We start from the raw sequence: 14,644 nt of genomic DNA, 5'->3' as shown, positions 1-14,644 counted from the left end.
CTGTCCAATTCTACTTTCAGCTAAAATCTGACACCATTCATTTGGGCATTTTATTTCCATTGAAACTTCAACAGTAAATGTAACAGCCTCAGATTGCTGGTTGATTTCAATAATAGAAATGTGTAATCATTATATCTTTAGATAGCGCTAGAATGAAAAAACAAGGCAATAAAAGGTCCAATTAAATACCGGTATTGATTTTGTGACATTTCTCAATATTTGACATTTCTTCTGTTACTTGCTCTGTGAAATCAAATCTCTTTCTTGGAACAAGTTAAAACATTTTCTTAAGATTACATACTGTACATGATCACATTCTTCAAGACATTTCTTTCCCGAGATCATTTCCCATGTGATTATTATAAATGTAATAAAGCAAACTTAACTGCCAATCCTTATATTAAACATACCGGTTTTGTGTGCCTGTTGAGTCCCAGTGAGCCTCTAAGGTTGCGCGTCAATGAAATGGATTACTTTCTATCCACTTTTCTGAAATCATTTACAGGAAAAAAAAGTCTTTTTGCATGTGATTATACAGTACCAGTAATCCACACCCCACTTCCTATTGCGCCTTGCAATGTCTACACTTGAAACATTTGTTTGCTAACATAAAATTTGATCATGAGGACGTGTTTGGCAAAAACCTTTCTTAAGTTGTTTGGACAGGTATAATTTTCAAAACATGTTTGCTGGCTTTTCGTATAACCCAGCTGGATATGAAGTTCATGCCAACTTGTTCTTGTACAATGGAAATGTAATACATTTTTAGTTGTAGCAACACATAATTTAGCAGCTGTAGCAAACAGCACTTGTATGAAAAAAATTACATTTGTCGCTGTTGAAATAACTTTTATCAGCAAAAAAAGTACTTTGTAAATTTTTATTTGTAGCAAAAATGATGTAGGTGCGGAAAACATATTGATAGTTGAAGCAAAGTTAACCACTTACCTGTTTCTACCTGTAGAAACGACAATTTGTAGTCGAAGAAGTCACCAGTAGAAGTCACAAGTGTTTTTGCTGTTGCTGTACATACATGTGACTCTTGTCCCAAACATCTCACTAAGATAGGAGCTAAACCGTTTTGCAGATATTTAACATCTACCCTTACTATGCCGCTTTACCATTAACCCCAAACTACGTTGGCCCTGAAATGCAAATCACACACAGACACACACACACACACACACCAAAAGAATAAACAAAAAGAATAAGGAATCACAAACAAACAAACGAGAAAAAAAGAGAAGCGTGCAACATTTTCCGACCAAAAATGGTTAATGGGTGAGGGAAGGACAAAGAAATGAGACTCATGGCTGAAGGACAATTTTACTGCTTTGGTAAGTCGAAAGGATACGGTCACACCCAGCTCAAAACCCACTTATTCAGACTTGCATATATGACTTAAATCTATCTCTTCTTTTATTTATAATATTATCTGTGGTTTTATTGTTTGCTCTTGGTTGTAAAGTGTCCTTGAGTGCTGTGAAAGTTTCTTACAAATAAAAATGTATTATTATTATTATTAATCTAGGATCACGCCAAACACACTGGGCAGTCATCCCCGGACTGCAACAAGGAGGATACCGCTAACAAAATTAGAGTAAGTTGTTTTGTTCTGTCACAAAACAAACTCTGTTTTGTTGTAGCACTGATGCAATGGATGAATGAGTGAATGTTGCAATGAACTGGTCATATGGTAAAAGTTTAGTTGGCCACAGAGATGCTGTCAACGTGACAAGATACGAACACTAGTTAGCATTAGCTTCAATCTGTGAATCAGAATCAGAATCAGAATCATCGTAAATCATTGCCTATGAAGAGTCACCGTTGGGAGCCGGCTCCCGTTCATAAACAAAAAAAATATTGCGACTTTCCTTCAAATATTTTCAAAATATGATTTAGGTCATATGTATACATGTGAACAGAAATTTGATCTGAGTTCGGCCGGAGAGCTTTTCCTAGACTTATTTAGGTGGCTCGCATTCACCAGCCACTGCCACTGTAAATGTCTTTTTTTTTCATGACGGAAGAATATAAAACCTGAAATGGGTGAAAGTATTATCAATATTATGGAAATACTTAACAACGCCATATGGCATTTTTATAACAAAGCCATGTTACAGCACATGCTACGCCATAGATCCGCAAGTCATTAGTTTGTCACTTCACCGGCTTTTTTTTCTTCAGAGAATCAGATAGCATTGATATTTCCATTATTAACATCTATACACACCAGGGATGTGAATCTCAGCACTGAGGACGATTCGATACACATCTCGATGCACTACCAGCGATGCGATACTTAAACGATACATGGAATTTTCTGGCGACACGATGCGATACGTTTCACTGTCTTCACGATGTGATACGACGCGATACACATTCAGTTCAAATCAATGCGATCCGATATGATACAATGCAATTTGTTGTGATATTGTGCAATTAAACATGATGCAAATACGCAAAGAAAAAAAGTTTAAAAAAGATGGAATTCAGTATGGTATTGCAAAAAGTATACCACTTTATTCCTTATAAACAGTAGAACGTGTAAAACAACTTATTTAAGCCCTTTCACAATTGGGTTTTGTGCAAAGAAAATGTAAACAATTTGGCACCTGAGACTCACAGCTGTTGCTGTAGTGTAAACACAAACAGACTACTCTCACTGAGTGTCTTATATGAAATATCCATCTCCATAGGACAGAAAAAAAAATACAATTGAAACAATGTGGCAGTCACAGCCTCAAAGCTGCTGTGTGTATTGTAGCGTACACAGACCACTCTCACTGAGTGTCAAAATGAAATGTCCAAAAGAGTCATCCATATATAGTTTTTCCTTGCGCGGTCACAGTGAGCTGCAAGGGGCCCCCCAAAATAAGAGGCGATTTTTTTCTGATCCTGACCTGGTTTGCCAAGAGTTTCTCCGGTGTCCAACGAGGAACTGGACAGGGAGGTGGGGAGGGGGCGGGAAACTTGTCGGTGATGTGGTGCCATCGTTTTAAGTCAGTGGTCCCCAAACTTTTTCCTGTGAGGGCCACATAACTTTTCGCTTCTCTGATGGGGGGGCCGGGGTCAGTTTGTAACAGCAAAAGTGTGACTGCAAGAGTACCTAGACGTAAAAATGTATTGTTTCCCAGAAACCCAGACAAAATCAAATAACTTTTTTGATACACTCGCGGTATTAAAGACGTCTTTCTTCTCGGGACACACCACCTCCGCGACAGCCTTCATGCATTTCTTGACAAACTCTCCTTACCGCTGCTTGCTATCAGTTGAGCAAACCGAAAGCTAGCCCGAACAGATGGCTGGTTCAGCTGAGCTTGGCGTACAAATGTATTTTGCTGAGCTAACGTTCCTCTTTTTAGCGTTGACAGTTTGTCTGCTCTCATTTGCCCATGCAAAAAATCGTACTTGTTGTTGTGACGGGATTCATAGTGTCTCCGCAGATTGTATTCTTTGAATACCGCCACCGACAGATGAGACAGACAATCGTTTCTTTGCATTGAAAAAAAAAATAGTTTCTCCATTTTGGGTTAAATTCCCTGTATTCTGAATAATTTTTTTTCTCTTACCTCACCTTTTCGCCATGATTACATTCTCTTTGAGAGGGACGGGTTTAGGATTTTTTTTTCTGGGGTTGCCAGATAACGGCACAGACCGCAGAAGGATGGAACAAATGTCACGCTATAAGTGTTTATGAAATTGTTACTAGCTAATAGTTAATCATGAAAATAGTTCATAACTAAGGAATATTTTATTGCAAAAGCCAAATTTTATGATAAAATACAAATATACATAGATGAAAAATAAATCAAAAGACTCTCTGGTATTGTTCAGGGGGGCCAGATCCGGCCCGCGGGCCGTAGTTTGGTGACCACTGTTTTAAGTGGTCTGCATATTTGTGGTGCTGCCGTTGTATGGCTTCGTAGTGTGACATTCTTTGCAAATTACGGAGGTTTTTATCAAGCTTTCCGTCTTTCTTTTCGAAGCCGTAGTATTTCCTAACATAAGATCTGAATGTTGCGGGTGCATTAAATATAGTAGTTTCCTCGCTGCTGCTTGCGCGAACTTCCATAGTGTTTCGCTAGTAGTGTACTGCACCGTATGTGACTCACGGCTTCCGTCCGTATTCAACACAAAATGCAAAATAATGATGGTGCATTCATTGCGCCTAGGAAAGGGCAGATAGGTGACGTTTAACATGAATAAAACGGTGCTTGAATCGGATTTTACCGATACCCACCAATGCATCGTGATGAATCTAGATTTCACCCGTCAATTGCGTCATACCCAGTGAATGAGCCGATGCACTCGCATCGCGCACGTGCGCATCGATGCATCGATTAATATCGATTATTTTCCACACCCTTAATACACACAGCCGAATCACAACTATGAATGTCATGATTATTGTTAATGTGATAACTTATCAGGCATTTACTTAACATTTAAATTTTCAATGTGGATATTGTATAAATTACATTGATTGGAAAAAAAAGAATGCTTTTGATGTCAATATTCACCAATGTTTCCCAGCATGTTTTTCCCTGTGGAGGCCAGAAACGCATGAAGGAAGACAGCAGATCCCCCACGTTTGATCTGTGAAGGTCTGTACTGAACTGCATTTCTGGTTGCAGCCTTTAAATGTGAACAAGACACCTAAAGATGAGGCGCTGCTTCTGCAAGCAAGTCTCTGAAGGATGCCCGTCTGGCTGGCAGTGCACATCACATCAGTCGTCCGCCTTTTAAGAGATGTAATAAACTCAACACACATTATCACACATCTTTGCCTGATGATGCTCAAATGGTTGTGAATAGGGTTTGAGGTCAGGAGAGGATGGGGCCACACAATGACTTTCACCCCTTGCCAGCCAAAGATGCAGAGGTATTCATTGCAGCATGAGATTATCCACTGATGGGCGCCATGCAAACCTGGATGGTCAAGATGGATGGGAGACTGCATAGCCAATGGGGGCCACCATGTCTCAACAGGGTTGCAACATCAGCAGGGAGGTAGCAGAGTCAGGTTTTGAGCCAGAATCAGGCAGGGGAAAGAACTGGTTGGCCCCTTTCGAGACCCTGAATGTGTGAAAATAACCTCGAAACTGTATGTGGCGTTTCTGACTCATGTCTTCCATGGTAGAAAATTAGGAACAGACCTTTGCCAAACAAAGTCTTCTTTACGTATGATGGTTCAGCTTATTTAGCTTATGCCGCAAGAAATTCGTCTGCATCATGGGCTGCTATGAACATAAAAGGAGAGAAATGTGTGTGTGTGTGTGTGTCTGTGTGTGTGTGTGTGTGTGTGTCTGTGTGTGGCCCCGATCCTCCCGTGACCATCAACTCTATTGAGAACCTTTGAAGGATCCTTAAGGACAAGGTCAATGAGTAGCAGATGATCAATGAGATTAAAAATACTGTTTTGAGCGGGAAGTTTGGTTTAAAACATTCAAGTTCAGAGGTGGGCATTCTGTCGGACTGACATAAGTTCTGTCACTCTGCCACTGATGGCCGCCCTGTTTTCTGATGAATGACAAGTTATGACAAAAAAAAAAAGATGGACGGGGCACTGACGGAAGTGGGTTTTCATCCATCAATGTAATCGACACTAACCGAGTCAACTCTGACTGACCTCTCAGTGCGTCACGTTGGGCCCCCATTTTACTGACGACTGACAATAGGACTGGTGGAAGCAATGATGGAATCGCAGTTAAAATAACACGATGGATTGACCGATTGACGATTACAGTTTGATTAGGCTTGAAAAAAATGACGGACTGACAATGGCAGACAGGACTTTTTTTGGTCAGCGCCGTTCTGCCTGCTCTGCCTCTCTGTCATATGGTCTTCCACTTTTCTATTTTTGGGTTGGTGGTTCCATCCCCCACCTTTGTAACCAGGTTGAAGTGTCCTTGAGCAAGATACTAAACCCCCACTTGCTCTTGATGCTGTGTCAGTCAGTCACAAAAGTAACAATATGAAGCGTTTTGAGTACCCGAGGTTGAAAAGCGCTAGACAAGTGACAGCCCATTATATGTAAGTCCACAGCTGTCGTCCATTGCCAGCAATCATGGGAGTCAGTTGCCAAACAAACAACAGAGAGACGGGAGTCGCACTGCGGAGATGGCTTTATTTGTGGTACTCGTTCCTTATGCTCATTACATTTGAGATTCTTCTTTTCGCTCTCAACTGTTCCATAAACAGCCACGCAAGCTTGCACTGTTCAGTTGATCCCGGCCCCATCCCACCGAGTGCCTGTTATAATGGAAAAAAACTGAAGGCCGTTTGGTGTGGTGCCTGGCATCGCGGAGTGGTGTGGGGCTGTTTGGGGCGATGGAAAAGTGGCAATAATAGACCAAAAACAATGGGGAGTGATTTGTCAACAATCTCATGTTTCTTCAGAGTAAAATAGTGTGGTGCTATGCACAGTTTACATTTAAGTGTAAAATGTTGAATACCTAAAAATGAAAACCAGTTGGACCAGCCTCCATTATCAAGAGATTTTTGTTGTTGTTGTTGTTTTTGTTTTTTTGTCTTCGGTAATTTAACCAGGACAAAAAAAAAGGTTTTATTTGAATACCCAATTATTTGATAAATATGTCAGCAGGATATCCTAATACCAAAATATCCAATAGCTGCAGCTGTAGTCTGCTTCAAACTGTGGTAGAACTTGCAAATGTGCACCCTCGGTCACATGACTGAAACTAAGGGTAGTGGGAATGGTGTGGTGTCCTCTTCGTGCTTCATAGATTAGCCTAAGAGGGAATTGAAGGAATGAGTGTAGAAAAGTGATGCGTTTATAATAAATTCATGATTTAGATTGTACTAATATCACAAATCACATGACTTCTCCCAACAACCCTAAATCTCAGTTTTGCAAAAATATACAGTACATTAAGTCTCAGTACATTATGTTTAGATGAGGTATGCAAATAAGGATGAATGCGGGTGTAGATGTTGGGTGTCCTGGCTTCTACTGATTAGGGTAATTCCAAAAGTAAGCAAGGGCGACAGTGGGCCCTGCATTACAAACCACATCTTTGTCATTGTTCCAGTCCAAAAAAAAGCCAAGAGAGGAACAAGGTGTTTGCTTCATATGCGTTGCTAGATCCGGACAGCACAGAGACTTTTTGAATAGAGAATCTTATGGATGAGCTCAGTCTGCATCGAAGAAAATTTGACATTCTTCTTACAACCACGGGAGGCCAAAGGACAGTTTCCAGATATGTCATAGCAAATTTAGCCACCTGGAGAGCTGCAACTTCATAGGATAACCTGAAGTGTTATTGCAAGAAGCTTTCTCGGTTACTGAGAGATATGTTCCACATCAAAAGGACATTGACAGATGGCCTCATCTATAGCGGGTGCAAATCCCCAACCTCAATGCAGCCATAGACCTATTCACTGGGACCAATGTTTCGAACGAAATTGAACCAGAGGAGGTCATCAGAAGCGAGAATCACGAATCATATGCCATAAAAACAATCCTTGGACAGACAGGGAATGGACCACTGAGGGAAGTTGATGGCAAGGCTGCAAGAAAAGCTCTGACAAGTGTCACGCCACAACGGATAGCAGGGGCCAGACTAGACAAACTATGAAATCAACAATTCAAGTACAACTTCCCTTAAGCTTACGATTTGATGGCAATCAGTTGAGGGTGTACCCCATCAGCTGCCCAAAGCCAGCTGGGGTAGGATCCATCAACACCCACAACCCGCATGAAGATAAGTGCTCTATTTTTAAATGAAGAATAAAACAAAAAGAGGACTGTCGTCTTTAATAATGTGGAAATCACCAATATAATCTAAGGTAGGGACCGGGCTATGGTAGGAAATGAGCTAAACCCTCCTCTCTTATTCAGAATACTGTAAAACACACACACACACACGCTTCCTGCAAACTCCCCCACCTCCCAACCCCTGCCACAAAATCCAAATATTTTTGGAAAAGTACCCACAACCAATTAATTTTGATATTTGTCGCTAACCAATACACATTTCCCAAATGATGTAACTGTGATGCGACTTCTTTTTTTCCCGCCTTCAAGCTGCCATTATGCTTTTTGACAGACAAGGGCATTCTGTCAGTGCTGAGTTGCTTGGAGCTGGATTGGAGCGTAAGGCAACGTCCCTCCTCGCCGGCTGTTTGTTCCGAACCCTGTTCGCTCTCGGGTACTCCAGTGGGGCCACGCTAGCCGATTTGCTTTCCACCCAGGTGTCCATCGTACGTACCTTCACCTTCCTGGCTTGGAGGTTCTGGTGGCCCACCATGAGGAAAGATGTTAAGGAGTTTGTCAGGGCCTGCACAGTCTGCGCAGTAAGGCTTCTCACCAGGCCCCTGCAGCCCCTTCTTACACCCGCTTGGACCTGGTCCCATGTGGCATTGGACTTTGTGTCTGGACTTCCTCCTTCTCAGGGTAACACTGTGATCCTAACGGTGGTTTACCGTTTCAGCAAGGGAGTTCAGCTAGTGACACTGCCTAAACTCCCATCAGCCTCCGAGACTGCTGAGCTCCTTATGGCCCATGTGTTCCGCCTGCATGGCCTTCCCAGGGACATTGTCTTGGATTGAGGACCTCAATTCCTCTCCCGTGTGTGGCAGGCATTTTGCAAGGGGTTGGGCGCTTCTGTTAGTCTCTCCCCAGCATATCACCCCCAGGCTAACGGGCAAACTGAGAGGATGAACCAGAGCATGTAGTCTGCCCTCCGTTGTGTCGCTGCGAAAAAGCCTGCCTCCTGGTGCCGGTTTCTCCCCTGGGTCGAATATGCAGTCAACTCCCTGGTCTGCTCCGCCACTGGGCTCTCACCTTTCGAGATTTCTCTGGGTTACCAGCCACCCATGTTCTCTACACAGGAGTCTGAAGTGGCAGTTCCTTCAGTGCAAAGCCACCTGGACCGCTGTCGCAGTGTCTGGGAGGTCGACCGAACCGCCCTCCTCCGAGCGACGGAACATTCCAATCAAGGTGCCAACCGTCGTCGCTGTCCAGCACCGGTGTACCAACCAGGGCAGAAAGTGTGGCTGTCTTTCAAGGATCTTCCGCTTCAGTCAGGTGCCAAGAAACTCAATCCCCGGTTTGTTGGACCCTTTGAGATCCAAAAGGTGCACAGCCCTGCAGCTGGATTAGCAAAACTTGTCAGGGTTTGTATGTGACTCTAATTGCACGACAACAGGCAGGTATGGTGGAAGCCAACACTTGGCGTGGTTTATTAGAGTCTGTGCAATGTCACTCAGGGAGAAGCACGAAGAATCCACAGGGAAATGTCGACACAAGAACCTAAAACCTCACTCAGGGAAAAACCTGGGACTTACTTAAAAGTTCAGGGGGAAGCACGAGGAGTCCACAGGGAAATGCCCACACAGGAAACGAAAACTGCAGGTGATGCTAGTGATGGGTCCAGCGACCCCGATGCGTTGACGCATGCGCCGGGCTCACAGAGCAAACCACGTGTTGGTGCATGTGCTGCTTCATTACGTCACGTGATTGACACGTGAACTGCACCGCCGCAGTTTAGAATCAGAATCAGAATCAGAATCATCAGAATCAGAATCATCTTTATTGGCCAAGTATGTAGAACACACAAGGAATTTGTCTCCGGTATAACACGCTGCATTAGTATCATCGTAAACAACAAATCATTGAACCAAATCATTTAGACTACATCGGCTGCGTCGACACAGTCCAGGCTGCGCCACTTAGCCCAGGGGGCGTCAACTCAGTGCAGGGGGCGTTGACGCAGCAAAAGCCCGCACAGTGTATCTAAGGAAGTGCGTCTGGCGACACGATGCCGACTGCCGAAACAAGCCAGACCTCACCCTCGCTCGAATAAAAGTATATGTTGGGCAATACGGAAAACACACTGATGATCAGAAAAAATGTGTCCGTCTGACTTCGAGCGTCATGTCGGCTTTCATATAATAGGCTATTATTATATGAGAAGTGCTTTATGAACGTTTGTACTGTACGTCATACTCCAGTTGATTGAGAGGTCCCGCCTATACGGGGGAGTTCCAGAAAGCGACTGCAAGTAGTACACCGCATGTTTGATGACTCTGCCACGTTGTTATTAAAAGTCACATAAAACGTAAACCTTGTCTGCTGACCATCATTACATCGGCTAGGCTAGCTCAGCTGTTGTCGTAGTTCAAAGCTTAATATGTGGCGTGGGTTGGGTCGGCGTCGCGAGTACGTGCTCGCGCTCACGCGCGCACAGCAGAGAGCAGCAGACTATCGACTGCTGAGCCACGCTTCACTCGAGTGACGTTGCTACAGTATGTGCAATTATGGAGCAGCTTCCGGACAAACACAAATTGTCCGCCGTGTAGAGCCATTTTGATCTCCTTTTGGAGAATAAGGTATTTATTAAAATCTCCTTGTCTCACCAAGTGCCTCTCGGATTTTTGACATGTCTTATTCCATTGTGTGTGTGTGTTCTCCACAACAGGGGAAATAGCATGCATTCAACGCAATAGACTGACATTTAAAACACTGGAGCATCTTATTTTTCTAAATCAAAATTTGTGAAGACAAAGCCCACAAGCATCCTCATTCACATGATTTTCACATTATTGAAACACATTGAATGATACAATATGAATGCATGGATGTGAATGATATTGTCAAGGGTCAATGTCATCTTTATTGTCAAATATGCTTTATGTATGACATGCAGCATAGATGAAATTTCTTCCTCTCAATCCTCAGTGCATATATGCATGCAAACATGCTGTGCATTAAACACACACAGCTAAGAAAGGATAGAAGCTACACTGTATAAAAAAGACATGTAATCTGAACAGTATAGACAATATAAACAGCATAAACAACAACAAAAACAATGGCGCTTGTGGCTATTGTGGGTAGAGTGAGGTAGTGCATTGTATACACTTCATCATCAAATCAGTCTGTTCAGTCTGTCAAGTGGGTTGGCTGCAGGGATTTTGAAGGTCCAGCAGGTGGCAGTGGTCAGCGACACAGTATCAGCACAGTATCAACAAAGTGTGTCATTGTGTCGACACGCCTCATGAGGCCTTATGGACCCATCACTAGGTGATGCCAACAGAGCTCACGACAGGTGGTGACAGCACGAACTTGCACTGAGGAATGGTTTGGGAGCCAATTTATACCCGTCCAAACGAGCAGATTGGCAACAGGTGGGTGATGAGCTGACGAGTATCAGGTGTGAGGTGCAGAGCACCCTGGCTGAAGAGGCTGCCTGACTGGCCCCTCCCTAACACTTTGTATATTTTGAGTTGGAGGGCCGTTGATACAAATCATCAATAAGTTGGATATGTTAAGGACAGCCCCTTTGTCTGACCTTAGATTGTTCATCAGGTTAATGCTCCTCTGACGTTTTGCTGTACTGACAGGGAATGTTATAATAGTTTATAACTGGCTTTGGGTCCTCATGCTCACGACTGGGCTCTGCCAGTAGGTGCCCCATCCCACTCAGTGCTTGGTCTGTGCACAAGTTAAATCATTTGCACTTTTTTTTGAAGGGCAAGTAGCTTTTTTCTTTATTTTGTTCTTGCTGATGAAGACAAAATGTTAGTGTGACCGTGAGACAAAAGAGAAAAATATAGGGAAGCCTCACTATTTAGTCCTATTTTGAGAAGGAATTATTTTTCTGTGTTTTGCAACCTGTCCTTACTTTGGTGAGATACCAATTGCTGAATGGGACTTGGTGAGTTTAAGACTTTTATTTCATCATACATCCATTCATCCATTTTCTGATCCGCTTCATCCTCACAAGGGTCACGGGTCGTCCTGAATCCTATTCCAGCTGCCTTTTGGGCCGCAGGCCAGGGGCACCGTCAACAGGTTGCCAGGCAATTGCAGGGCAGAAAGAGACTAACAACCATCCACACTCACACTCACACCTCAGGACAATTTAGAGTGTTTCATCAGCCTGCCATGCATGTTTTTGGAATGTGGGAGGAAAGCGGAGTACCCAAAGAAACATGCAAACTCCACACAGGAAGGCCAGAGCTGGAATCGAACTCGGTACCTCTGCACTGTGAGGTCGACACGCTAACCACTCGAACACCCGGCCTTCCTGTGTGGAGTTTGCATGTTCTCCCCGAGCCTGTGTGGGTTTTTCCAGGTACTGGCGCTTCCTCCCCATTCCAAAAACATGCATGGAAGGTTAACGGAACACTCAAAATTTTCCTCAGTGTCAGCGTGCATGGTTGTTCATCTACGTGTACCCCGCCTACTGCCCCAAGAAAGCTGGGATAGGCTCCAGCATGCCCACAACCCTTGTGAGGATAAAGCGGATCGTAGAATGGATGGATGGATGCAAGTTCTGGGGAGTTAAGTTTTAAATTTCAGTTTTTATTTTTGGCGGGAACATTTGCAATAATTACCCAAAACGACTGCCTAATGTGTCTTTAATTGGGTAAGAGAAATGGATTGCATGATACATGGGCCTGTTTGCCACAACACACTGCAGCAGCAGACACACAGCAAAGGCAGAAGGGATGGAAAGTATAGAGGAAGTTGAGTCGCTTGATTAAAATACAAATAAATGCAAAATGCTGTCCAAATAGACTTTAAACCCTTGTGCCATGCAGGTACACATCATGTACACTTGACATGCATTGTGTTGCAAAAAAAAAAAAATTATGCATGCCATGCATGGGTTTTAATGAAGCCCCTGACACAGAACACCTAAGTCGACACATTTCTGTCAACACAATAGTACCACCTCGTAATCCTGGAAAAAATGGCACATTTAAACGTTGGTTATCTTCTAACGTGACAAATGAATATTAAACTGCAGGTAATGGGCTGTCCACAGCCTTCAAATGGTCCTCTCCCCTGAGGAAGTGTTAATTTACCTTTTCCACATCAATATCTGATTCGGGATGATGTTGTGTGAGGGTCAGGCCCCCATCAGCTGCCTGCCTATTATTAACTTTAACTAAGCTATCCTGATTGCACAAGGTTTCACTGACTGTATTTAACAGCCAGTGATTGTGATTATATGATACACAGGCTTCACAGAGGAAAGGAAGACAGACAGGAAAGAACACAATGTGGAGATAAAGAAAAAGAAATATCTGTCTGGAATGCGGGCGGCCCGGTAGTCCAGTGGTTAGCACGTCGGCTTCACAGTGCAGAGGTACCGGGTTCGATTCCAGCTCCGCCCTCCCTGTGTGGAGTTTGCATGTTCTCCCCGGGCCTGCGTGGGTTTTCTCCGGGTGCTCCGGTTTCCTCCCACATTCCAAAAACATGCATGGCAGGCTGATTGGACGCTCTAAATTGTCCCTCGGTGTGAGTGTGGGTGTGGATGGTTGTTCGTCTCTGTGTGCCCTGCGATTCGCTGGCAACTGATTCAGGGTGTCCCCCGCCTACTGCCCGAAGATGGCTGGGATAGGCTCCAGCACCCCCGCGACCCTAGTGAGGATCAAGCGGTTCGGAAAATGGGTGTCTGGAATGCTGTGTGAGAAAATTCATGGCCAAAAGAGACCAAGGTCATGTTTACAGAAAATCAAAAACACCGCTGTATGAACTGTATCATATTGCATCTCAGACCACCAGTCAAACTGATGAGTGAAGAGAAAGCAAAATAAACACAGTCTGTGTCTGTTTTCATGTTTTAAAATCATCGGTTTGTACCTGTTACGGGTCTGGTACCGCCTGTGCTGGTGTGGGTTCTCTCCTGTTTCTCCATTTTCCTCTCACAGTCCAAAATTATGTATGCTAGATTACTTGGACACTCAAAATATACTATCGGTAGGAATGTATGTCTGAATGGGAGTCGGGTTCTATGTGTCAACCTGTGATCAGTACAGGGTGTACTTGACCTGTCACCTTTAGCCAGGTAAGAAAGGCTCCAGCTTTCCTGTGAATCAGAACAGGATAAGCAATCTAGGAAATGATGGGAAGCCAAAGAAAGGCAAAAAAACAAAAAACAAATATGGAATAGAAATGAAACAATCGCAAAAGAATTAAAGAAAGCGGCATAGAGTTGTGGCTGAAATAGAGATAAATGAGTTTCAAGAGGATCACAAGGGAACGCTTGGAATACAAGTGGCGGAGTTCAGCCATGACGGAAGAGGGAATGCCTGGCGGTGAAGGTTTCCTTGATGAGGCACAGCTGATGCCGTCGAATCAACAGTGCGCTCATGACAGACTTCACATTAAGTCATTCACATTAATTTCCGTACTGTCCAAGTCTTGGGGCCCACACACACAATTCCTTGACCAGCTGCACCATGTGTGAGCTGTGATGTATATTCACACGTGACTAAAACACAGACTCATGCAACCCAAGTAATACATCTCCCTTTCACAGAACAAGTTGGCTGTTTTTTGGGGGTGGAGTGGGGGGCTGATGGTTTAGCTCATATACTTGGGCTAAAGTCTCGGCAAAGTGACTCAGGTGCAATTCTACAGGTGCATAAGAGAGAGTCGTGTAAAGTCTCTAGGTAGCAACATTTTTTGTACCTTGCTACAGGGGGCCATCGGTTTATAATGAGGTTATGAACAGTGATGAATGAGCGAGGTTGTACGCCAGTGTAAGGATATGTCGTCATGCAGCACAAGCCACTAGGCTCAGATACCGCTCTACATACTGTTTTCCATTTGATTGTTTTAGATGTATGGCCTTGAAGTGTTTTTTCACAAAAATATTTAGTT

This window comes from Hippocampus guttulatus, chromosome 1, assembly GCF_054856545.1.
Source record: "Hippocampus guttulatus isolate MCC_2025c chromosome 1, RoL_Hgut_1.0, whole genome shotgun sequence".
Taxonomy (NCBI): domain Eukaryota; kingdom Metazoa; phylum Chordata; class Actinopteri; order Syngnathiformes; family Syngnathidae; genus Hippocampus; species Hippocampus guttulatus.
The sequence above is the reverse complement of the archived record's forward strand: the minus strand, read 5'-3'. Positions refer to the sequence as shown.